At 45.0% G+C, this 24,730-nt stretch overlaps 1 protein-coding gene across 13 annotated transcripts in view; it reads left to right on the forward strand.

Moving 5' to 3' along the window:
• The window catches only part of CNOT1 (CCR4-NOT transcription complex subunit 1), a 1,050,915-nt gene that overhangs the window by 484,080 nt on the left and 542,105 nt on the right, over window positions 1-24,730 (forward strand). The gene's annotated exons all lie outside the window — the stretch shown is intronic.

The raw sequence follows: 24,730 nt of genomic DNA on the forward strand, positions 1-24,730 counted from the left end.
TGAGTTCTTTTTCCCTCCAGTTAGAGTAGCGGGCTATGGCGGTCCTCGCCCTACCCCCCTCCAGAGGTCGATTTCCAATGCGGTGCGCCCGTTCGCAGGCGAAGGCCTCCGCTCCCCCCGACAGATTCAAGGTCTCAGGGAGCCACTTGCTGAAAATCATATAGAGGTCCTGGTCACTCACCGTCTCCGGGAGCCCGACCAGCCGCAGGTTGTTCCGTCGGCTCCTGTTCTCCTGCTCCTCCAGGGCCGCCCGCAACTCCCTAGACGTTCGTGTGAGTTCTTCCACCTGGGCCGTCAACGTCACACACGTGTCCTCCTGGTCTGACACGCGCTGCTCTACCTCTGTGAGGCGCTGGCTATGGGAATCGAACTTCTCATGCATTTCATCCACCGCTGATTGAATTTTATTCAGTTTATCTGCCAGCGCCGCCGTGACCGACCGCGTGATGTCTGTGATCCAGTCGCCAGCGGGGATAGTAAATGTGGCCTGCTCCGCCGCCATCTTGGAGGGGGTAAGAGAGGATTTGTCCCGGGCGCCTTTCGCCGTTTTTATGGGCATGCCCCGTGCCGCAGCAGTCGCCCCCGAGGACCAGGAAGGGAAAAGCGGGCTGTTAGTCCCCGGCCCGCCTGCTCGTGTCTGCTTCGGAGACGCTAAATGGCCTGTAATGCCCGTCACTTTTAGCGGGGGTAATGTAGGAGCTCTCCGGCGCGCAACCGCCCAGGCAGGCAGCACCACGTGGCCCCCCCCCGCCTCTGCAGTCTCCCCGTTGATGAGCAAAAAACTGAGTGGTAGTCCACTTCCTACCTGCTCGTTTCAGCCGTGGGGACTCAATATAATTGATAGGTGTGCCGGGCTTAGCGGGAGAGAGGCCGGAATTATCCGCCACGCGGCCGTCCAGGCATGCAGCACCACGCGGCCTTCCCGTCGCTGCAGTCGCCCCCGAGGAACAAGGATAGAAAGGCAGGATGTCAGACCCCGTCCCGCCTACTCGTGTCTGCCGTGGGGACTCGAAATCTTCGGTGTGAGTGCCGAGGCTAGCGGGGATGAGGCCGAATTTCACCGCCACGCGTCCGTCCCGATAGGCAGCACCACGTGGCCCCCCCGCCGCTGCAGTCACTCCCGATGATCAAAAATATAAAATGGAAAAGCGGGGTGTCAATCCCTGTCCCGTCCGCTCGTGTTCGCCGTGGGGACACAAAGGAGTCGTTATGTTTGCCGGTTTTTGCAGGGATGAGGCAGGAGCTCTCCGGCGTGCGACCGCTCAGGCAGGCAGCATCACGTGACCCCATGACCAGACTTTCATGCGCTGTTTTGAGACGCCATATTCCATCCCTGCAGTTCCCAGTAAGTTGGATGCTCGATACCGCATCGTCCACCACAAAGGGTTTGAGGGGGCGCAACTATCTCATCAGTCCCTCCTGGTCGAGTCCTCCCTCAAACGATCTCATCCCTCCCAGGTTTACGCCTCAGTACCACCGGGCCGAGAAGGGAGGACGATGGATAAGTTTGGTAGACGTATCTACCAGAACTCTATGATGGCGTCTCGAGTGCTCAATTACAATTTCTTCTTCTCTTCATATTTGGACTTCTTCTTGCCGGTGCTCCGCAAGTTCATACCTTTTATCGATGCTCAGGCTCGATACGAGTTTGAAGAGGTGGTGGCGACCCTTTCCCAGTTACGCCTCCAGCTGATGCAATCCTCCTACGATGCCTTCGAGCTCTCGGCACGTGCTGCTGCCTGTTCGGTAGCCATGCGTCGCCTGGCATGGCTTCGTACGATTGATATGGATCCGAACCTCCAAGACAGACTTGCAAATGTGCCTTGTGCGGGGGCGGATCTGTTCGATGAGTCTATCGAAACTGTTACTAAGAAGCTTTCGGATCATGAGAAGTCTTTCCAGTCTATCCTACGGCCTAAACCCAAACCTCAACAGTCTCGACCCACTAGGCCGCCTTTGATTTACCAGCGGTGTTATCAGCCGAGGCAAACTCCTCCTGCGAGGCAACCTGCGAAGAGACAGCCTCCCCAGAAGCCTCAGCAGAAGCCTCAGATGCCGGCTGCACCCAAGGCTACTCAGCCTTTTTGACTCTCTTCCAGGGAGCATAACCGACCTCGTTCTGTCTCCCCCTGTTTTTCCCATTGAGGGTCGTCTCCATCATTTTTGTCATCGATGGGAGACAATCACCACGGACCTTTGGGTCCTTACCATCGTAAGAGAAGGATACTCTCTTCATTTCCAACGGGTCCCCCCGGACCACCCGCCAAGAGAGTATCCTTCAAACTTGACGCAGACCGCTCTTCTCCTCCGGGAGGCTCAGGCTCTGCTTCGGCTTCGGGCCGTCGAGCCGGTTCCATTAGATCAGCAAAACCAGGGGTTTTACTCCCGGTACTTCCTGGTTCCGAAGAAGACGGGCGATCTGCGTCCCATTTTGGACCTTCGAGTCCTCAACAAGTTTTTGGTCAAGGAGCGGTTCCGTATGCTGACCCTTGCTTCTCTCTATCCCCTCCTCGAGCAGAACGACTGGTTATGCTCTCTGGACCTCAAGGAGGCCTACACTCACATCCCTATTCATCCGGCCTCCCGCAAGTTCCTCAGATTTCGGGTGGGACATCTACATCTGCAGTATCAAGTGCTTCCATTCGGCCTTTCCTCGTCTCCCAGAGTCTTCACGAAGTGTCTGGTGGTGGTGGCCGCTGCACTCCGGAACATGGGTCTTCAGGTGTTTCCATACCTCGACGACTGGCTCATCAAGGCACCGTCGGCTCCAGAGGTCATTTCGGCGACCTTGACTACAATTTGGTTCCTGCAGAACTTGGGCTTCGAGATCAACTTTCCCAAGTCTCATCTTCAGCCCACCCAGTCTCTCCCCTTTATCGGGGCTGTCCTGGATACCATTCAACTTCGAGCATTCCTTCCTCCTCAACGCATGGATGCTCTCCTTCTACTCTGCCAGTCGGTGTCTTCTCGTTAATCTATCTCAGCGAGACACATGATGGTCCTCTTGGGCCACATGACATCTACAGTTCATGTGACGCCTTTTGCTAGACTACATCTCAGAATTCCTCAATGGACCCTGGCATCTCAGTGGACTCAGGTGTCCGACCCGTTGTCCCGTCACATTGTAGTCACTCCTGCTCTACGGCAGTCTCTGCTCTGGTGGATGACCTCTTCGAATCTATCCAAAGGTTTGCTGTTTCACTCTCCTCCCCACCAGAAAGTTCTCACGACCGATTCTTCGAACTATGCATGGGGGGCTCATCTGGATGGTCTTTGCACTCAGGGGTTTTGGACCAGTGCGGAACGACTCCATCAAATCAATCTTCTGGAGCTCAGAGCCATCTTCAATGCTCTCCAAGCTTTTCAACATCTGCTTCACGACATGGTGGTCCTTATTCGCACAGACAATCAGGTCGCCATGTATTATGTCAACAAGCAAGGGGGCACGGGCTCGGCCCCTCTTTGCCAGGAAGCTCTTCGAGTCTGGGATTGGGCTGTTCGCCACAACGCCTTCCTCAAAGCTGTCTACATTCAGGGGAAAGACAATGTCTTGGCGGACAAATTGAGTCGTCTTCTCCAGCCTCACGAATGGACGCTCCACTCCGACCCCCTTCATCAGATCTTTGCTCAGTGGGGAACGCCTCAGATAGACCTCTTTGCAGCCCCCCAAAACTTCAAACTGCCTCAGTTTTGCTCCAGGATCTACACTCCTCATTGCCTCGAGGCAGACGCCTTTCTACTGGAGTGGGGGAATCGCTTCCTATATGCGTTTCCTCCATTTCCTCTCATTCAAAAGACTCTGGTCAAGTTGAGATCAGACCATGCCACCATGATTCTGATTGCTCCTCGGTGGCCCAGACAACCTTGGTACTCCCTTCTACTTCAACTGAGCAGCAGGGAGCCAGTACTTCTTCCAGTGTTTCCTTCACTACTTACTCAACATCAAGGTTCACTACTTCATCCCAACCTGGAGTCCCTCCACCTGACAGCTTGGTTCCTCTCAACGTAACTCCTCACCAGTTCTCTCAAGCAGTGAGGGAGGTCTTGGAGGCTTCCAGGAAACCTGCTACTCGACAATGCTAATCCCAAAAATGGACTAGATTCTCTTCCTGGTGTATTTCCAATGCCAAGGAGCCTCAGCGAGCTTCCCTATCCTCTGTGTTGGACTATCTTCTACACCTGTCTCAGTCTGGTCTTAAGTCTACCTCTATACGAGTCCACCTGAGTGCTATTGCGGCTTTCCATCAGCCTCTACAGGGGAAACCTTTGTCTGCTCATCCTGTGGTTTCCAGGTTTATGAAAGGACTTTTTCATGTCAACCCTCCTATCAAACCTCCTCCTGTGGTTTGGGATCTCAATGTTGTCCTGTCTCATCTCATGAAGCCTCCGTTTGAACCTCTCAACAAGGCTCCACTTAAGTATCTCACCTGGAAGGTGGTTTTTCTGGTGGCCCTCACGTCTGCTCGCAGGGTCAGTGAGCTTCAGGCCCTAGTGGCGGATCCACCGTTCACTGTATTCCATCATGACAAGGTGGTTCTTCGTACTCATCCAAAATTCTTGCCTAAAGTGGTCTCTGAATTTCACATCAACCAATCCATCGTGCTTCCAGTGTTCTTTCCAAAGCCTCATTCTCACCCTGGAGAATCTGCTTTACACACTCTGGACTGTAAACGTGCTTTAGCTTTCTACTTGGATCGCACAAAGCCACACAGAACTGCTCCTCAACTTTTCATCTCCTTTGATCCAAACAAGTTGGGACGACCTGTATTGAAGCGCACCATCTCCAACTGGATGGCGGCTTGTATCTCTTCCTGCTATGCCCAGGCTGGATTATCCCTTCCCTGTAAGGTCACAGCCCATAAGGTCAGAGCAATGGCAGCCTCTGTTGCCTTCCTCAGATCGACACCGATTGAGGAGATTTGTAAGGCTACCACTTGGTCCTCGGTTCATACATTCACCTCTCATTATTGTCTGGATACTTTCTCCAGACGGGATGGACAGTTTGGCCAAACAGTGTTACAAAATTTGTTCTCTTAAGTTGCCAACTCTCCCACCATCCCATTGGGGTTAGCTTGGAGGTCACCCACTAGTGAGAATACCTGCCTGCTTGTCCTGGGATAAAGCAATGTTACTTACCGTAACAGTTGTTATCCAGGGACAGCAGGCAGCTATTCTCACGTCCCACCCACCTCCCCTGGGTTGGCTTCTCAGGCTAGTTACCTGAACTGAGGAGACACGCCCGGTACATCGGGCGGGAAGGCACTGGCGCATGTGCGGTGCGGGCATCTCAAAACTTCTGAGTTTCTTCAAGCAAGACATGCTTGCAAGATGTCCGTATCGGGGCTCTGTCGGATGACATCACCCACTAGTGAGAATAGCTGCCTGCTGTCCCTGGATAACAACTGTTACGGTAAGTAACATTGCTTTGCGGTCACTTCTGCATGTAGTGTGTCAGAGCTCCAATCTCTGTCGTGTAGAGATCCTTTTCTCCGCATTACGGCTTCTGCGGTCCTCCTGAGGACAGTGCCTTCTTTTCTTCCGAAAGTGATTTCAGCGTGCCTTGTCAATCAGGAAGTTCGGCTGCCCGCTTTTGTGCCATCGGGCTCCAAGTCCAAGGATTGTGTTTTGTGATCTCTGGACATGCAGCTTCATCTTCTGAGATACTTGGAGGCCACCAATGACTTCGTCTTTCAGATCATCTGTTTGTGCTGGTGGCTCCTGCCCAGCGGGGTAGGCCTGCTTCTAAGGCTACCATCTATAGATGGATCTGTGTGGCAATTTCCGCTGCTTATGTGTCAGCAGGGTAGATGGCTTCCTCTTGGGCAGAATCCACAGCTGTTTCTCCTGAGATGCTTTGCAGGACAGCCACTTGGGCTTCTCTCCATGCTTTTCCAAAGCTCTACTGACTTTCTGTGGCAGCAAAGCAAAATGCAGCTTTTGGGGCTTCAGTCCTGGCGGCGGGCTCATCAGGCCCCCCTGATATGCTTGGACTGCTTTGATATGTCCCTATGATGTAGATTCCAGAGGTTATTGTACAAGAACAAAAGATTAGGTTGGTTACTTCTGCTAATCTTGTTTCTTGTAAATATCCTCTGGAATCTTCACACCCACCCGTGTTTTTCTGTCCAATTCACAAGTCGCCTGACCAGTAACTGGTAAGCTGGCTTTCTGTCTTTGACCAGCCTTGCTGAGAATCTCATTTTTGTTCCTTAACATTGGGTTTGAGGGGTTCATGGGTGGTTGTCCACTGCTGAACCTTCAGGCTGTCTCTTCTTATATAAATGTGTACAGTTCCAAATTGTTTAATGTTTATGCTATGTTTCACCTTAGGGCATTACTAGTTTTGAATTTGTTTCTTGTGAGCAGAATTGATTATGCAGCAGGGAGTCCCCGCACTCCCCCCCCTCTCTTTTCTTGTGTTTGCAATAGATCAGGGGTCTCAAAGTCCCTCCTTGAGGGCCGCATTCCAGTTGGGTTTTTAGGATTTCCCCAATGGATATGCATGAGATCTATGTGCATGCACTGCTTTCAATGCATATCCATTGGGGAAATCCTGAAAACCCAACTGGATTGCGGCCCTCAAGGAGGGACTTTGAGATCCCTGCTATAGATCTACCTCGCTTGTCTACTAACTGGAATTCCAGGGGAGTGTCACAGGATATGAGCACAGGATGAGGGGTCAGAAATTGGTGTTAAATTCCCTACAGTTGAAGGCTAGAAAGGTTAAACAACTCTTTGGTGTAGATTCCAGAGGATGTTTACAAGAAAGAAGATTAAAAGAGGTAAGTAACCTAATCTTTCATTACTGAATGTTACGAAGTCTGTTCAAAAAGTTCCATGACTGATTTTATAAAAATTTAGTAAACAATCTTACAACTTATTCCATTGGGTCCCCTTCAAAGTACTCCCCTTCCCTACATATACACTTTTCCCAACGTCATTTCCACTTCTGGAAACAATCCTTAAATGCTTGTTCAGGAATCGCTAAAAGTTGCTGTGTCAAATTTTGCTTTGTCTTAAGTGCTGGTGAATTGCTTTCCTTTTAGCGTGGATATAAGTTTAGGAAACAAGTAGTAGTCAGGAAAGTAAGGTGGTTGGGGATGAATGGTCATTGCGTTTTTGCACAAAATTCGCAAATTTTGATGCATTCAAAACACCTTCCACAACTCATGACATGTTCCCCTTTAGCCACTTTCAACATTTCATAAGTTTCTGTAGCGATCTTATCCAATTTAAGACAAAACTTCATGTTGTAGCTCTGCTCATTGAGGTGGCACATGATGAAAAATAGCCTATCATGAAAACACATTTTCACAAACAAAAACTGTTGTAGCTCGGAGACAAAAACAGATCAACAAATGTAAAAAAGATTACTTGTGAGGATTCATGCTACTCAATGCCACCTAGCGCATCTGAAAAGAACTTCCTGTCGGCCCACAATTCAAACTCTCCTGGAACATTTTGAACAGACCTCATACTCTTTTCCTGTTGGTCGCTATGCATAATGCCAACTAATTTGTAGTTTTGGATAGGGTCAGATAGGGTAGTGGCAAGCTATGCCTGTTCTTTGGATCCAAAAGTTTAAGGGTGTCTTATAAGATGTTAATCCTAGCTTCCCAAGTCCTGAGCACAGCTGTCTGGCTTTTTCTTTCAAGATTTCAGGCTAATGTCTGGCTATCTTTCAGATTTTAAAACTTTTTTCTTATCTGGGACCATACTGTTCTGAAAGAGTGAGTATGATCTCCACCTACCAGCAGATGAAGGTAGAGAAAACTGATCTTTTTGAGTGAACTCACTGGTATAACCTGTAGTACTTAGTGAAATGTTCCAATATTTTTCTCTACCTTTAGCAGATAGTAGATGTTTCAGGTTTGTGCTGCTGGTCCCTGGCCTAGCTTCCTGGCTCTGCAGACCACAGCTGCACAGCTTAGCAGAGTCTAATAGCTGCTCCCAGATTCCTAGTATCAGAACAGTCTTGTAGAGCTTGAAGTGCATATGGCTTTCACATACACTCACTAAAATTGCTTTTAATACATGATTTATTTCCATCATTACTTATGTATGAAAAACCAGAATATTGAAGGAACTCTGAGAAATCCTAGCAGGAACCCTTAAGAATTTATTTAGTAGTGTGTTTTTGTGAGATTTGAGATAAGCAGATATGGTCTCTCCACAAAAGTGAGGACTGGGAAATTGGAAAATGACAGTCCAGTAAGCCTTAGTTCTGTAGTTGGAAAACTAGTGGAGATGCTGCTAAAAGAAAGAATTGTGAACCTCTAGAAGCCAACAGATAGCAAGATCAACATGGTTCTATGAAATGAAAATCATGCCAAACAAATCTGGTTTCTTTGACTTGATGACCAGAGAACCAGTTAAAGGGCATGTACTAGATATAATCTTCATGGATTTCAGCAAAGTAGAGTGACTGAGGGACAAATTTTTCCCCATCTCATCCCTGCAAGTTTTGTCCCTGTCCCTGCCCCATTCCTGTAAGCTGAGCCTAACCACACAAAACTTGAACACTTAGGATTTTTAAAGTGTTTGAGGCTTGTGCAGATGAGGACAGAGCTTGCAGGAATGGGGCAGGGACAGGAAAAGAACTCGCTGGGACAAAATAATGAGTTCCTGCGGGGATGGGGAAGAATTTTTCCCTGTGTCATTCTCTACAGCAAAGCCTTTGATACGAGTTTTCATAGGTGGCTCCTGAATAAGCTAAGCAGACTGAAGTTAGGACTTAAGGTGGTGAAGTGGATAGGAAATTGGTTGACTGAAAGATAAGAGGGGGGGGGGGTAGTGAATAGAGTTTGTTTGGAGGAAAAAGTGAATAGTAGAGTGCTTCAGGGAGTGGTACTTGAACTAATTTTATTTAATATATTTGTGAGCAACCTTGCCAATTGATTAGATGAAAAAGTTTATTTTTGTAGGTGACATACAAATATCCAACAGAATAGACACTACAGAGGGAGTAGAAAACATGAGAAGCAATCTACAAAAAATTTGAAGAATGGTTTAGTCAGGCAATTAAAATTTATTAATCACCTAAAAAGTTCAGTTATTTTTTTTAATTAGAATTATTTCTAATATTTCTACTATAACAAATGTCCATAAAACAACTGTACTCAAAACTCCATTTAAATTTTCATTACAAGTGAATTTATAAACACTCATGAATGCATAACATTTCTGCTAACCCATCACCAGAGTTCATTTCATATAAACATTTACAGCATATTTTCCTTTTCACCAAATCAATAAATTATTTAGCTGCGATTGTGTCTTTTTTTTATCCCTAAAATCACAATTGTTTGTGGAAAACTGTCTATTCATTCCACTGGACCAAAATGGAGATATTGAGCAAAGTTCAATATCCAAGTCATTCCATGTCTATAAATCCATCTCCCTTCCTCAATTCAGCGTTTCAAAAAGTCGTCTTCAGGAGGAGAGACCCAGTACTTAACACTACAATTATACAAATATTTAACCCTTTGTTTGGCATAGTTGCTCAGAAACAACATGTTCTTTCCTAAGGCTCTTATGGGAGAGCTGCATCTCCAAATGCCTATTACTTGGCACTGTTGCTCTCGTTCAACACCAAGTTACGTAAAGCAGCCGTTTCACCATCTGCAAATTGGGTTAAATGCACACACAGATATACAAATAGATAAACATTGTGGATATTGTGTTATACCAAATATTAAATAGCAATATTTCATTCAAACCCACTAACACATTTTCTAGTGCAATAGGTGTGTCATTCTATGTTCGCAATCCTTGCAGAAGGAATCCATTCCAGGTTTTCATCTTCTCTTTAGAATGTAAGCTCTTTCGAGCAGCGACCATGTAATGCATATTCAAAAGTACAGCACTGTGTACATCTAGTAGCATTATAGCAATAATAAATAGTAGTAGTAGTAGTAGTTCTTCTCCATAGGGCTCTGATGCCCCCTTCATTTTTTCCTTTTGCACATGAGCCAGAAGGTGTCTAATCTGCTCAGTATATTTCTTTTTTATTTTTGGTTATTTGTGCACCAGAGCTCCCCAGTGCGGGGGTAAACAGCCTGTGTGGAGAAAAAGAAAACTTTGAGTCTGCAGCTGCCAGGTTAATCCCTAGGGACCTGTTTGGCCAGCCTGCAGAAAACTTTGTAGAGCTCGGAATCTGTATCCCTGGTAGTTTAGCTTGCCTACTGAATCACAGAAGCTTGAGTGTAGGCTGTTAGGCATCTGCAAGGAGCTCAGCAGGGTTCTACAAGGTGCCAGCTGTGATTTTGCCTCCTCCCGCCCCCCCTTCACATGCACAGTTTTGCGGTTGTTTAGGATCAGTCCAACTTTGGTCCGAATGCCAGCCCAAAGATCTCAACATTGGAGGACTGGCTGATTGAGGCAGGCTTCTTGTCCCAGATCCAGCTACTGCTTAGAGCTGAAGCAGGCTGCAGTACCTTCAGAGTACACGTCAATGAATAGGGCTATTACAAGTTTATAGGCAAAATCAGGGGAGAGTGGTCTGAAAACCTCTTTTAGAAGTTTTCTTCCACTTCTTTTAGGGTTCCCACTTCTAAAATCCATTTTTTTAACTTGTTAGGTTGTTTTGTGCTCATTTTTGGCACTAAAACGCTGGCACAGTGGCCATCTTGGATTTCCTGGGAGGGAGGGGTGTTCATTTTAAAATTTCTCCAGATCCCTCAGATCATCTTATTTTACCTCAAAACTGGCAGGGATGGTGTCCTAAGTTTATCTTACCCCTAATTCATGCCAGATTTGCGCTGGTGGATGCCAGAAGTGTCCTTGCGCCATGTGTCTTGCAGCATATGAAAGGGGGTGGGTGGGAGCCTTGTGCTTAGTTTCCCCTTTGGTCTCTAGGGCTGAGGATCCTTCGGGATGCCTGTTTACCAGAAGAAAATCTATCCTGGAGCTCTGTAATAGTGGCACACCTAAGCGTAAGAGAGTTGAAGCCATGGAGCCCGCGACGTAAGGTGGAGTTAACTAAAGAGGACTCAGGGCAGCCTGGTAAGAACATAAAAAGTTGCCTCCGCTGAGGCAGACCAGAGGTCCATCTTGCCCAGCGGTCCGCACCCGCGGCGGCCCATCAGGCCTAATTGCCTGAACAGTGCCCCTGTCTAATTTTTCTACTGCCTCTAATCCTCTCCCTATAACTTACCTCTACTCCTATCTGTATCCCTCAATCCCTTTGTCCTCCAGGTACCTATCCAAACCTTCTTTGAAGCCCTGTAGCGTGCTCCTGCTTATCACATCCTCCGGTAGCGTGTTCCATGTATCCACCACCCTCTGGGTGAAAAAGAACTTCCTGGCGTTTGTTCTAAACCTTCCCCCTTTCAATTTCTCTGAGTGTCCCCTTGTACTTGTGGTTCCCCATAATTTAAAAAATCTGTCCCTGTCTACTCTTTCTATGCCCTTAATGATCTTGAAGGTTTCTATCATGTCCCCTCTAAGTCTCCGCTTTTCCAGGAAGAAAAGCCCCAGCTTTTTCAGTCTCTCAGTATATGAGAGTTCCTCCATACCCTTTATTAGCTTAGTTGCTCTTCTCTGGACTCTCTCAAGTACCGCCATGCCCTTCTTGAGGTACAGCGACCAGTACTGGACGCAGTACTCCAGGTGCGGGCGCACCATTGCACGGTACAGTGGCAGGATGACTTCCTTCGTCCTGGACGTGATACCCTTCTTAATGATGCCCAACATTTTGTTTGCCTTCCTTGAGGCTGTGGTGCACTGCACCGATGCCTTCAATGATGTGTCTACCATCACTCCCAGGTCTCTTTCAAGGTTACTCACCCCTAGCGGTGATCCCCCCATTTTGTAAGTAAACATCGGGTTCTTTTTCCCTACATGCATAACCTTGCATTTCCCTATGTTAAAGCTCATTTGCCACTTTTGGGCCCACTCTTCCAGCGCTGTCAGGTCTTTTTGGAGATCTTTGCAGTCCTCCGTGTTTTCAACCCTGCTGTATAGTTTGGTGTCATCCGCAAATTTAATAACCTCACATTTTGTTCCTGCCTCCAGGTCGTTAATAAATATATTGAACAGGAGCGGTCCCTCTTCTGAATTTAATTTGATGTGGAGACTTTATTTATATAGCTGGGATCTTCATCTGAGGCCTAGCAGCGAACCAGGGGGTCATGCAAGTTAGCTTGGGCTCCCAGGGCACCTCGGGGTCATTGGCAGAGGTTGACCAGTGGACCTTTCTGATGGGGATTTGTAAGGTGATGGGTCAATTTGTATGTCCTTGCTGTCACAGAGCCAATCTTTCCTGCTGGGCGATAATAGGGTTACAAACAGAAGCAAGTATGCAGGAAGCAGTGGTGGCCCTGGACTAAAGAGGATGCTACAGTACACTGGCTGTTCATGCCTTCGGTGCTATTAGAACTCATTACTGACTCACTGCAGGATTTGGTTAGATCCCCAGCATGCTCCTTTTACTCACTGTTCTATCACGAATGCAGTAAGAGTGCAGCCTATGTCTTACCCCTGGCATCCTGATATGAGTGTTTAGTCACAGAGCACTGTAATGCTCATAAGGGTTCTGCAAATGTAGCCAAGCTAAAGACTAGGCTGTATCCTATGGCACAGGAATATCAACAGATGTTCACTCAGCCTAAGGTGGATTGCTTGGTTGCTCAGGTAACCAAGTGCAGATCCCTGCCAATTGAGGGAGGCATAGTATTAAAGGATATTCAGAATCGCAGAATGGATGTGGTCCTAAAAAGGCAGTTCAAAGCTTTGACCTTGGAGATCAAAGCAGCTGCAGCAGCCTCTTTTGGGCATGCACTTGTTATACCAAGATGCTTGGGCTCATAGTGACAGGGTGAGCCTATACCAAGATGCATGGGCTCACTGTGACAGAGGGTGAGCCTTTGCTGCAGCTTATGCTATTAGGAGTGTATTATGTAGCCAGTGCTCTCTACAACATCAGTCACATGCAAAGTCTCGGCTTATTCCATTTCAGCCCACAGAATGCTCTGGATCAGGCAGTGGGCGGGAGATTCCACCTCCAAGGCTACTCTCAGCAGACTGCCTTTCAAAGGATAGCTGATGATTGGAAGGGGTCTGGATGATATGTCCAGTGTTGCTACTCTCCTCAGAGCCAATAAGCTTGCAGTGGTCTTCGCTTACTCTTAAGGCATGGGAGACATTTTAACACTGATGCATGAAAGAGAAGGTGGAGCCATTTTATGTTTTGATCGCGGTGGTTGTAGCCTTCCTCCAGGCAGGTGTCGACAAAGGCCTCACAGTAGCATCACTCAGGGTCCAAGTGGTGGGCGTCTTGTGCTTCAGAACCTGTGCACACAAAGGTCCCCTGCCTTCTTCTCCTGACATAGCTAGATTCCTAAAGGGGGCTCTAAGGCTTAGACCTCTGATAAACTACCATTTCCTTTAAGGAACCTTAATTTGGTATTGCATAGCTTCAGTCAGGCTCCATATGAGCCTATTCAAGCAATATTCTTGTTGGTTTTTTTTCATCAAGACAGTTTCCTCATGGACATTGTCAGCGAGTCGGGTCTCAAAGCTGCAGGCCCTGTTATGCAGGGAGCCCTTCCTCAAGATCTTGGAGGTGGGAATTTCATTTCACATAGTTCCATCATTTTTGCTGAAGGTAGTTTTGGCATTTCATATCATTCAAAAGGTAAGATTGCCAGTGTTTCAGACCACAGGGTCAAAGATAAAGGACAGAAATCTGAGAAAGCTGGATGTGATGAGAGTCCTTATGTTACTAGAGGTCACCAATGAGTTCTGATTGTTAGTCCATCTATTTGTGCTTACTTTTCAGGCTAGAAGTGGTTAGACCGGCATCTAAGTCTACCATTTCAAGATGGATATAGATGGCCATATTGCCAGCTTATATTGCTTTTGGCACGCAATCGCTAATCTCCTTGAAAGCATATTCCACAAGAAGGGGTAGCCTCTTCGTGGGTGGACGCTTGGGCGATTCCGCCCAGGGAGATTTGTAGGGCAGTGACCTGGTCCTCTGTGCATACATTCTCCAAGTTCTACAGAGTGAACTTGACAGCAGGGGAGGAGACAGTCTTTGGGTCCTCAGTGTTATGAGCAGTTGCAGAGGTCCCACACTACTACTACTATTACTACTGTTTCTAAAGCGCCACCAGATAAGCGCAGCACTATTCAGAGTCACGATGGAGATAGTCGGTGCTTGAAAGTGCTTTCAATCTAAACAGACAAGACAAATGGGATGCAAGGGTGGGAGATACTGTTAGGGGGATGGGTAATCTTCTGGCTATGGTGGTGAGCAGTGGGGAATAAAGTTATGGATTGAAGGCTAGATAAAAAAATGTGGATTTTCAGTCTGCTTTTAAACAAGGTAAGGGGCATGATGGACGAACTCAGTTTATTCCAGGCATATGGGTCAGCTAGTTGAAAGGAGCAAAGTCTGGAATTAGCAATGGAGGAGAAAGGGTATGGAGTATAAGGAAAAATAAGAGAAGAGAAACTGAGGGGCTGTTGCATGGATGCACTTGTGGGTTAGTAATTGAAGCATGAACTGTATGCAGAAGTGGATAGGGAGCCAGTGAAGTGATTTGAGGAGGGGGTAACAAGTGCAGCAAGGTTGGCAGTAGATAAGTTGTGCAGCTGAGTGTTATACCAATTGCAGGTGAGAGGGGCGGTTCAGCAGGAGACATTTTAGAAGTAAATTGCAGTAGTCTAAGCATGAGATGAGTGTGGACAAGGGTCCAGATATTGTGCCCAGAGAAGAAGAGGCAAATTTTGATGATGATGTAGAGATAATAGTGGCAGACTTTAGCAGTCAGTTGGATGTGTATTGAAAAAGAGGTCAGAGTCGAAGATGACTTCAAGGATTTGAGCAGAGGAGACTGAAATGAGAATATTATTTACAGAAATGGAGAACGGAGGGTAAGATGTGGAGGGTTTAGGAGAAAAGAGGAGCAGCTCAGTCTTGGATATGTTTAGTTTCAGATGGTAGAATCAAGACTGAGATTTGGATGTCAGTTAGACCTCAAGAGTATGAAGATTAACACTGCGCGACCTTAGCATTACAGGGTTCTAAGTGACAATTTTCAGTATTTTTAACTCCGATGACTTCTGGGTTCTATCTGACATGTAGATGATTTATTGCAGCTTAACCGTTCTTTCATTTCATAAGAAATTACATGGTTCTATGTACAGAAATTAGTCTATGCATGGGATTACCAGGTTCTAACTGCTAGCCAACTTTCGGTGCAGTTAGAACCATGTAATTCTAAGGTCACAACTGGTCAACACTCATTTTGGTGCCTCAAATGTTAGACCTCTTTCTGGATATATTTGACCTGTTGATTCCAAAAATGGCACCAGTTTTCTCCTATTAGCTCTAGTTTTTGAGATACAGAATATGTGTCATATACCACTCCACTCTGCTCGCCCATTAAAAAAATCAGGGTATTTTAATGTAATGTTTAAATTAATATATTTTAAGCATGAAGGAAGCATTTTAAAAATTAAAAGAAAAGTGTACAACATGAAAATCTATTTATTTCATACCAAAAGCACAAGTTAGTTACAAACTTTCCAGTCATTCGACACACAAGAAGCCCGTTTTGTAAGACTTCCAAGAGTGGGATCTGCCATCATGGGTGCATCCCATCTTCCTTGGTGTCTGGCTTCCATTGTTTTTATGTCTTGGTGAAATCTTTCTCCTTTCTCTTCGCTTAAGTCACCAAGGTTCTCTGGAAAGTGATCTAAGTGTGCAGATAATGGACTTTAACACTCATTATAGTCAAGGCTGTTGAAATGAAAGAGCATATCCTCTATTAATTGGGTATAGTTGTCTGCCTTCTTGTTATCAAGAAAGTTTTTCACAAGAACAAATGAAGACCAGGCACATGATAATTTCATTCATTGATGCTATGAAATGTGAGTCATTTATAAATTGTCTTCTTATCTGTGGACCATCGAAAATTCCTACCTTCAGTTTTTTCATGGTAAGTCCAGGTAACATATGCGCTATATATTCAATGCATGAACCGTCTTTATTTAAAGTCTTTACAAATTGTTTCATCAGGCCTAGCTTTATATGTAGTGGTGGCAGTATGATTCTATCTCGTGCTTCCAAAAGTTCATGGATCACATTTTATTCTCCAACCACCATATATTCCCTCAGAGGCCAATCTTTTTTTGCCCAGCGTTCATGTTTGGCTTTACTATCCCAAAGGCATATCTACTATCCTATAACCATATCTAAGAAACTAGAACTGATGTGGTCTATTCAATGCAATTTTTTGAATCTGTAACCCAAAAAACCCAAGGCACCAATAATTTTTTGTTGTTGTTGGCCTTTGTAATCTATTGCTTTAATACATTGGGGGACTGATTGAGATTAATAAATGTTTGATTGGAATAGTTATTTCGATGTTTCAATTGTTCAATTAAAATGTTTAGGGAGCCACCTGGTGCTTGAGAACATGGAAGAATGAGGCAGGTGTTTCCGCAGCCACCTGCCGCCCATGGAGCTGGAGAGAGATGACCTTTGCTGGCCTTTTAAAAAGACCTGGTGTGCCGTGGCATTTGGCACCACCTGGTGTTTGAGCACGGGGAAGAACGGGGCAGGCACCTGCTGCCCATGGATCTGGAGAGAGAGGGCCTTGCTGGCCTTTTAAAAAGAACTGGTTTGAATCTGAAGGGGCGTGACCAAAGGGGCAGAACATGTCCCTTTAGAGCAGTGGTCTGAAACTCAAACCCTTTGCAGGGCCACATTTTGGATTTGTAGGTACTTGGAGGGCCGCAGAAAAAATAGTTAATGTCTTATTAAAGAAATGACAATTTTGCATGAGGTAAAACTCTTTGTAGTTTATAAATCTTTCCTTTTAGCTAAGTCTTAATAATAATATTGTAATTTATAGCTAAAGAGACATATGATCAAGAAACTGTTTTATTTTACTTTTGTGATTATGATAAACATACCAAGTGCCTAAAAATAGTACCTGGCGGGCTGCATGAAGCCCCCGGGCTGCCAGTTTGAGACCACTGCTTTGGAGCCACGAGGATCAGGAAGCAGGGAACTATCGACAATATGGGTGAGAGAGAGAAAGAGAAGGCTTCCGATGCAGGCTTGGATTGCGCAAGGAGCCACCACCTGCAGCTTAGAATGGTAAACAACTTCAGCAAGGGAGCTGGCCAGAAACCAAACTCTCGCCGGAGGAAGGCACAGAAGAGAGAGAGAGATCTATAACTCGCTGCTCTTGCTTGCTTCGGGCCTTCCTCCGCGGACACAAAAAGTAGGTGGGACCCGGCAGCAAGTTGTGAATGCTGTGTTGCCGACAGGTGTGTGAGACAAGGAAGGAGGGAGTTAAGTGGGGAGAGAAATGCTACTGCTTCTGCACCCAATTGGGGAGGGAGAAAGAAGGAGAGAGGAACGAGAGATGCCAAGTCCATGGGAAGGAATGGAAAGGAAATGAGATACTAGACTGGGGAGGGAGAGATGCCATGGCATGGGGGGAGGGAAGGAGACAGATGCCAGTCCAGGGGAAAGGAAGGAGGGAGGGAGAGAAAGGAATGATAGAGATGTCAGACCATGGAAATTGAGAGAAAGTTTGGAAGGGAAGGCATGGAAAGGTAGATTTTGAGAAGAAAGCAGAAAAATGGAAAAATTGAATGTTAAGTTAATGCCAAAGATGGGTGTAAGGCAGAAAGTGAAGACAGCGAGAAAAACAGTCAATGGACAAGAAGCCCTGGAAACATAGTTAAAAGCACAGAAAAATAAAGTCACTAGATAACAAAGATAGGGAAAATGATTTTATTTTCAATATAGTGATTGAAATGTCAGTTCTGAGAAAGGAAAGATGTTAAACTTTAACTATGAGGGCCACAGATAATATAGGGTACTTGGAGGGCCACAGAAAAAAATAGTTAATGTCTTATTAAAGAAATGACAATTTTGCATGAGGTAAAACTCTTTGTAGTTTATAAATCAACTATAGAGTTTTACCTCATGCAAAGTTGTCATTTCTTTAATAAGACATTAACTATTTTTTTCTGCGGCCCTCCAAGTACCTACAAATCTAAAATGTGGGCCTGCAAAGGGTTTGAGTTTGAGACCACTGCTATATAATATCACTGCCTGCTTTGGTTCAAACTGAAGGGGGTAGCAAAGCCCTCTGGTGGAGGAGGAATTATCAAATAAATGGGACACAGTACTACAGGGATACAAACTGTACAGAAAAGATAGAGTGGGGCAGAAGGGTGGAGGTATTGCCCTATATGTTCGGGTAGGATTAGAATCCGTGAGAGAGACTATGGCTGAAGAGAAAGAGAAGCTGGAATCCCTCTGGATCAGGATTCCCAGATACAGCGATGCTCACATAAAGATTGGCCTTTACTACCGACGGCCGGGACAGACTCGTAAATGATAAGAGGAAATTAAACAAGAATGTAAGATAGGTAATGTCATAATCTTGGGGTATTTCAATTTCTCGGGGATAGACTGGGACCTGGAACCTCCAACTGTGGCAAGGAGGCAAAGTTCCTGGAAGTACTAGGGGTCTGCTTCATGGAACAGATGATAGGAGAGCCGACGAGAGGAAACGTCTCCTTGGACTTGTCCTAAATGGCATTACGGGTCCGGCAAAGGAAGTAGAAGTCATGGTCCCGCTGGGGATGAGCGATCACAACATGATCAACTTCAAACTTGATTGATATAAAGGGAAAGGTACCAAAACCTCAACTACGACTTTAAAAAGGGAAGATATGACAGCATGAGAGCCATGGATCAAGAAAAAGATGGGCAATGTCATAACGGTTCCCTATTTTTCAGTAGGGAACAGGCATGGTCCCTACTGAAAAATACTATCACGGAAGCACAAAGTCTTTACATTCCGCGGATGTCCAAAGTAAAGAAAACCAAAGGCAAAAGAGAGCCGGCGTGGCTTACCAAAGAGGTGAAGGAAGCCATAAATGAAGAAAAGGGCTCCTTTTAAGACGTGGAAACGCACGAAAACATCCGAAGCTTGGAACAAACAGAGATGATTAGAAAAAATGTCACAAGGCGATGAGGGTTGCCAAAAAGGTCTACGAGGAGAAAATAGAGTGAGAGGCCAAAATTTCAAGCCCTTTTTTAGATACTTAAAAGGGAAAAAACCCGCAAGGGAGGCGATGGGACCGCTGGACGACCTGGGAGGAAAAGGGTGCGTCAAGGATGACAAACAAATTGCAGACAGACTGAATTCCTTCTTTGTGTCTGTCTTTACAAAGGAAGACACCGCAACAATACCTGACACAGTGAAAGTGTTCAAGGGAGTCGTACAGGACAGCCTCACCACAGTAGAAGTGGACTTGGACCAGATTTACCACCAGATCGACAAACTTAAAAGTGATAAATATCCTGGACTGGACGGAATTCATCCGAGAGTTCTAAAAGAACTGAAATTTGAAATCGGAAAACTATTGCAAAAACTTGCCAACCTGTCAATCAAAACAGGACAGATACTGGATGACTGGAAGATAGTGAACGTCACACCGATATTTAAAAAAGGATCGAGAGGAGTGCCAGGCAACTACAGATCTGTGTGAGTCTCACTTCTGTCCCTGGAAAGATGGTTGAGGCGCTGATCAATGATAGCATAGTCCGGCCCTAAACACACACGACCTGATGAGAGCCAGTCAACATGGGTTCAGAAAAGGGAAATCATGTTTGACGAACCTACTTCAATTTCTTTGAGACAGTGAACAGACAAATTGATAGTGGAGAACTGGTGGATATTGTATACTTGGACTTTCAGAAAGCGTTCGACAAGGTTCCACATGTAAGACTTCTCAGGAAATTGCAAGGCCATGGAATAGAGGGAGATATACTAAGATGGATAGGCAAATGGCTAGAGAACAGAAAACAGAGAGTGGGCATAAATGGGAAGTTCTCAGAATGGGAAAAAGTGACTAGTGGTGTACTTGGACCCATCTTATTTAATATTTTCATAAATGACCTGGAAGAAGGAGCATCCAGTGAAATAGTCAAGTTTGCAGGTGACACAAAGCTATGCTGGGCAATCTGATCGCAGAAGGACAGTGAGAAACTCCAGAGCTACTTGAATCAAGTGGAGAAGTGGGCAGATAAATGGCAGATGAATTTTAATGTGGAAAAATGCAAAGTGATGTATTTAGGCAGAAAAAATAACGATCACAAGTATAGTATGTCAGGTGTAACTCTGGGAAAGACCGAACAGGAAAAGGACCTGGGTGTACTGATAGATAGGACCCTGAATCCGTCGGCGGAATGTGTGGTGGCAGCGAAGAAAGCAAATAGAACACTAGGCATGATAAAGAAGGAAATTACGAGTAGATCAGAGAAAGTTTTAATACCGCTCTACAGAGCCATGGTCAGACTGCACCTGGAATATTGCATCCAGCATTGGTCTCCATACCTAAAGAAGGATATAAAACTGCTAGAGAGGGTGCAGAGACGAGCAAAGAAGCTAGTGAAAGATATGGAGAACCTGGACTATGAGGAACGACTTAGGAGACTGGGGTTGTTCTCCCTTGAGAAGAGGAGACTGCGAGGGGATCTGATTGAGACTTTCAAAATACTGAAAGGATTCAACAAAATGGAGCAGGGAAAGCAGTTATTTACAATGTTAAATGTGACACAGACAAGAGGACATAAACTGAAGCTGAGGGGGGCAGGTCCAGGATGAATATCAGGAAGTTCTCTTTCACGCAGCGAGTGGTGGACACCTGGAATGCTCTCCAAGAAGAAGTAATTGCAGAATCCACCGTTCTAGAATTTAAGGGTAAACTAGATGCACATCTCCTTAAGAGTGGCATAGAATGATACGGGTAAAGGTAAATTAGATGCACATCTCCTTTGAGAAGCATACATTGATATGGGCACTAAAACTATGCCAGGGTACACCTGGCGGGGCCTCCGCGTGTGCTGATCACCGGACTTGATGGACCCAGGGTCTGATCCAGAGATGGCAATTCTTATGTTCTTATGTAATTGAAAACTTGGAATGGATTCCTTCTGTATGGCTCACTAGAATGGGGAGAATACTCTATTGTCTAGAATGATACTCGCATCTACAAGAAAATATATTAGTAAGATAAGAATCTAAGCTCTTTATAAATGGCATACTTACAGGTAGGGAATTCAAATTGCCATAAATACTCTGTCTATGATTATGAGGAATCTAGTTAATATGGAGCAGCAGACATATCACAATTTGTCAGGTCCTCAACAGAGAGCGTTGACTGAGTTGATCAATGACTACTCCCTTGGCATAGGCCAAGCTGACAAGGGGGGATGCCATTGTAGTACAGGATAGACTATTATGTGAGGCTAATAGGCAGTTATCTGATGTTAAATTTTTATTGTGAATTGTCAAATGATCCCTCAGATGATTTTCAAAAACTTGTTTTTAATTTACTTTCACTGGCAAATTTCGGTGAGGTTACATCTTCTAAAGAATGGATGGGGCTATATCTTCTAAGGAATTTACATTTTTATATAAAAGTTGCCCAAAAGTTCCTCACATTTATTTTGTACCACAGGTGCATAAATCCTTGGCGCGGCCACCAGGAAGTCCCATAATATCAGGGGGGGGGGGGTCTATTTCTGAACCATTATCCCAGTACATTTAGAGTTACTAGAGCTGATTCCTAAGTGTTAGACTCACTACATTACTGTATATATAGATGTTGAAAACCATAACTATGTCAAAGATCATTTTAGTCACCGTGGATATCATTTCAATATATATTAATATCCCAATGGGGCAAGCAATAGTTGAAAACAATTTGGCCACCTTATCAATTTTGTGGGATAAATTAAACTTGACATAATTAATTCAGTTTATAGTTGAACATAATTATTTTGAATTTGAACATTGTTTTTTGCAGAAAAAGAAGGGATGGCAGTGGAAGCCACAGTAACCCCATCCATTGTGTGCCTTTATATGACCCGATTTGAAGAATTTTATGTTTATACTAGTTACTGTTATATCTTTGAAACGATTTATTGATGATGTGATGTTCATATGGCAGGGGGCAGAGGATGAATTATGTTGCTTTTTTGAGTACCTTAATGGAGTAGACCCTAACAGTGGAATAGGGATTGAATACTGAACCAAGGGCCTTGCTCCTACGAGTCTGTTGCAGGAGCTACTGATCACTGTTATCAACACCACCTCCTCCCTGCTCTCTGCTGCTCCAGTCGGTTATTTCTTCTGCAAGCGAGCCTGCTGGAAAAACTTTGATCTGCTTGGTCTTTTTGTTTCTCAATCATTTTTTGTGAGTTTTTTTTGCAAGATTTGTGTTCCTGTTCAGCTCCAGTGATTGCTTAGCCTGCATAAGAGGAGTAGACTTCGGCCTGCAGCTGAGAAAGTAGATCATGTGGGAACCTGCTTAGCCAGCCTGCTTGAATTGTGGAGCTCGGGGGTTTCCCGTTCTGTTTGTTCACTGCTTGACTTAATCAGGAGTGCTAGCGCAGGTTGTACGGGCACCCAATTGCTTTTCTTTGGAGTGCACATGGTGTCAGCTGCACTTTCCTCCCCCCATCTTCGCAGCATATTGAAGTTTTGGAACGGTCAGTGAAGTACTACCAAGCCCCTGCAATAAAGTAGCCCAAGTATCAGCAACTCACTGATGCCAGAAGTTTCTCGCTAACTTACCAAACTTCCAAGAAACCCCTTTAGCAGTAGCAGGGCTGTGCATAACAGCCCATTCACTCAGTGGATGGGTCACGTGGCATAGAAGCATGACAGCACTGTGTGTCTGACCATTCAGCTTACGTGAGGGAGTTACTGGCGGTGCACAGTGAGAAGTGGTGAGAACTGCAGAGCGCTATAGTGAGAAAGCCATAATGGAGCAGGTCAACAATGATTAGGAATATAAGCAGTAAACACTCTAGCAGAGGCTGGGTAAATGACCTTGGAGGGCTGTAGTTTGAGGACCCCTGCTCTAGATTGTTTCTCTAGATTTAGTAAATTGTTGCTATGTCTTTGTTGTATTATGCTAGTACTGTTGCATTCTATGCTGTCCATATATGAAAGTATCACAATAGATGTTCTAATTTTGGAAAGCTGTGTTACATAATTATCTTAGAACAGAAAAAGATGTGATGGGCAGACTCAATTTTCGCCCTTTTATTCCTATTTTTGATTAAATTTGAGGGTTTTCTGTTGTTTTTTTTACTGGTTCTTGAAACTGAATTAACCATGCAAATAGAGGCATACTTTTCAGTGCCCCTCAGAAGTTTGCTTATCAATTTGTTTAATTTATTAGTTTTATGTTACCAAGTACTGAAATTGCCATATGCTCTGGCAATTACTCTGACTACTGTATATATTCAAATATAAACCAAGGTATCCTTTTTTCCTTCCAAAAAGGGGAAATAAGGTTGACTTAAATATAAACCGAAATTAGAAATTTGTGTTATATTAAACACCTTGGTATTAGATAAGGTATAGGGGGGGTGGGATTGGGAAAGATAATAATTGTTAATTGTTTTATTATTAATAAATGGGCGGGTGGGAAGGGATTCTTTTATATTTATATATTTTAAGGATTATAAGTAAGATTGTCAAGTGATTTGTTAAAAATTTTTCTGATTGATTATTATACACTTGTTGTAAGATTTGAAAATGAATAAAGATTAAAAAAAAAAAAGAAAGAAATTTGGGTTATCATGGTGAGCCAATCTATAAAGACTGTTCACCTTCCCTCCCCATCAGCTATCTCATAAGTCACTAAACATATCCCCTACATAGGAAAATGCAACCACAAACTTAAATGTGGACAAAAATCAAACTTAAACCTCAAGAAGCCATATGCAGTTCAACAGCAGAGAAAGAGAAACAGCACTCTATACTTTGGAATATAAAAAGAAAGCAGTGCAAATTTACAGCAAAACTGTATTTTCTGTTAATGAAATTTAAAATAAAAATTTTTTCCTGTCTTCTCTTCCTCTTCTACATCCATCTGACTAAGCTTTTTCTTTCAGTTTCCTCCATTTATTTTTCTCCATCTCTGTGCTTCTATTTCTCCAGTTTTATTTTTTTGGCTATCTCTTCCCTCTCTCCTTCCAGCATTTTCTCTTTCTCCCTTTATTTTCACTCTTCTAACCAGTATCTACTGTCTTGCCCCCTCCATCCACCTATTCTCTCCCCTCTTTCCTCCAAAACCTTATCGCTCTCTCTCTCCCTCCACCTTTGTCCAAGATCTCTCCTCATCACCTTTTACCCTTTGCTTCTTCCAACAGAGTCGCGGGTCAGGGGTAGGCCCGACATGCGAGGCAAGCAGCTGATTCCTCCCAGCGGCAGTTGTAGCAGTCCTCCATGCTGTTTGCCAGTTGCTGGCAGGAGCGGGGAGTGAGCATAGCTGTCTTTGGTCCTGTTCCGGTCCCGCTAAACCGGCTGGCAATAGCAAAGCCAGATGCCACAGGGGCCTTCACTCTTGCTAAATCGCTGTAGGCTCTGTCGGTAAATTCAGAGGGGGGGGGGGGAATTGAGACCGGCAGAGAACTTAGTGAATTAGCTAGAGGAAAGGACCTTGCAGCGTCTGGCTTCATTATTGCCAGCCAGTTTAGCAGGACTGGGACAGGACCGAAGGCAGGGCTGCTCACAATCCAGATGTGTCGCTGACTCCTCACTCCCCCTCCTCCCCTGTGGCTCGCAAACAGCATGGAGGACAGCGGCCGCCAGGAGGAATCAAATGCCTACCTCACATGTCAGGCCTGCCCTTGACTCGTGACTCCATTTCCCATAGCCTGGTAGGCTTA

This window comes from Geotrypetes seraphini, chromosome 4 (assembly GCF_902459505.1).
Source record: "Geotrypetes seraphini chromosome 4, aGeoSer1.1, whole genome shotgun sequence".
Taxonomy (NCBI): domain Eukaryota; kingdom Metazoa; phylum Chordata; class Amphibia; order Gymnophiona; family Dermophiidae; genus Geotrypetes; species Geotrypetes seraphini.